The following is a 2,253-nucleotide window of genomic DNA, read 5'->3' as shown; positions in this document are numbered from 1 at the left end:
TTGATTTATCCCTCCATGGAAACACTAATTCCTGATTCACAAACAACTGTGAAAGTACCCTAAATTTTTAATAAATTAGATTTATTTTAAATCACACCCTAAAACCAGAAGCACCAAACATTATTAAAGCACAGAAATTATTTATGAACACAAAAAAATGAATTGGCTTTCCAGGCAAACAGAAGAGGTGCTAGGATGGTTTGTAGTCAACTGCATAAAATTGGATAATGACTATTGGTAATCAACTTCATTTCACGGACATAGTCCCTCAAGTTAAAATGTAATTAAAACAAAATGAAACAAACAAAACATGATTCTTAGTAGTGCCAAAATAAAGAAATGGATGATTAAATTTATACTTTTTAATACCAAGAAAGCCATGGAGGTTAGAGTTTTTCATTTTATCTGCTTACTCTGATACTCAGAGGAGAAGCTCCTCATCAGGTGTCTGGCTTACAATCAGTGTTGATGTAACTGTGGTCATTAATCCTTCTTCAAATGACACATATGTCCAGACAGGAATGAATTGAGATTTTTTTAAAAAAGAGAGAGAGAAAGGTTAATTCAAATGACTTCTCTCTAGTAACCAAAAGTCAGATTAATCAACATATTTGACCAAGAAGAAAGTAAATAAAAGTTGAATCACATGTTGTCTTAAAAGACCACTAAATACAACTCTAAAGAGTTTTTTCCCTAAATTGGTAAGGTCAGTGCTCGCTTCGGCAGCACATATACTAAAATTGGAACGATACAGAGAAGATTAGCATGGCCCCTGCGCAAGGATGACACGCAAATTCGTGAAGCGTTCCATATTTTTTGCCTTGAAATTAGAACTAAATCACAACAAGAAGTTTGGAAGGACCTCAAACACGTGGAGGTTAAGGACCATCCTGCTAAAAGATGAAAGGGTCAACCAGGAAATTAAGGAAGAATTAAAAAGATTCATGGAAACTAATGAGAATGAAGATACAACCATCCAAAATCTTTGGGATGCAGCAAAAGCAGTCCTAAGGGGGAAATACATCGCAATACAAGCATCCATTCAAAAACTGGAAAGAACTCAAATACAAAAGCTAACCTTACACATAAAGGAGCTAGAGAAAAAACAGCAAATAGATCCTACACCCAAGAGAAGAAGGGAGTTAATAAAGATTCGAGCAGAACTCAACGAAATCGAGACCAGAAGAACTGTGGAACAGATCAACAGAACCAGGAGTTGGTTCTTTGAAAGAATTAATAAAATAGATAAACCATTAGCCAGCCTTATTAAAAAGAAGAGAGAGAAGACTCAAATTAATAAAATCATGAATGAGAAAGGAGAGATCACTACCAACACCAAGGAAATACAAACGATTTTAAAAACATATTATGAACAGCTATACGCCAATAAATTAGGCAATCTAGAAGAAATGGACGCATTCCTGGAAAGCCACAAACTACCAAAACTGGAACAGGAAGAAATAGAAAATCTGAACAGGCCAATAACCAGGGAGGAAATTGAAGCAGTCATCAAAAACCTCCCAAGACACAAGAGTCCAGGGCCAGATGGCTTCCCAGGGGAATTCTATCAAACGTTTAAAGAAGAAACCATACCTATTCTCCTAAAGCTGTTTGGAAAGATAGAAAGAGATGGAGTACTTCCAAATTCGTTCTATGAGGCCATCATCACCTTAATTCCAAAACCAGACAAAGACCCCACCAAAAAGGAGAATTACAGACCAATATCCCTGATGAACATGGATGCAAAAATTCTCAACAAGATACTGGCCAATAGGATCCAACAATACATTAAGAAAATTATTCACCATGACCAAGTAGGATTTATCCCTGGGACACAAGGCTGGTTCAACACCCGTAAAACAATCAATGTGATTCATCATATCAGCAAGAGAAAAACCAAGAACCATATGATCCTCTCATTAGATGCAGAGAAAGCATTTGACAAAATACAGCATCCATTCCTGATAAAAACTCTTCAGAGTGTAGGGATAGAGGGAACATTCCTCGACATCTTAAAAGCCATCTATGAAAAGCCCACAGCAAATATCATTCTCAATGGGGAAGCACTGGGAGCCTTTCCCCTAAGATCAGGAACAAGACAGGGATGTCCACTCTCACCACTGCTATTCAACATAGTACTGGAAGTCCTAGCCTCAGCAATCAGACAACAAAAAGACATTAAAGGCATTCACATTGGCAAAGAAGAAGTCAAACTCTCCCTCTTCGCCGATGACATGATACTCTACATAGAAA

General features: G+C 37.0%; 1 non-coding gene across 1 annotated transcript; it reads left to right on the top strand.

The window, feature by feature from the left end:
- The first annotated feature begins 710 nt into the window (after positions 1-710).
- On the top strand, positions 711-817 carry LOC112646021 (U6 spliceosomal RNA). Its single transcript, XR_003127431.1, has one exon. It is a non-coding gene; the product is annotated as a U6 spliceosomal RNA (small nuclear RNA).
- Positions 818-2,253: the final 1,436 nt, after the last annotated feature.

Source organism: Canis lupus, chromosome 34 (genome assembly GCF_003254725.2).
Source record: "Canis lupus dingo isolate Sandy chromosome 34, ASM325472v2, whole genome shotgun sequence".
NCBI classification, from domain to species: Eukaryota; Metazoa; Chordata; class Mammalia; order Carnivora; family Canidae; genus Canis; species Canis lupus.
Note: the sequence above shows the minus strand (reverse complement) of the source record. Positions and strands in the feature narration are given on the sequence as shown.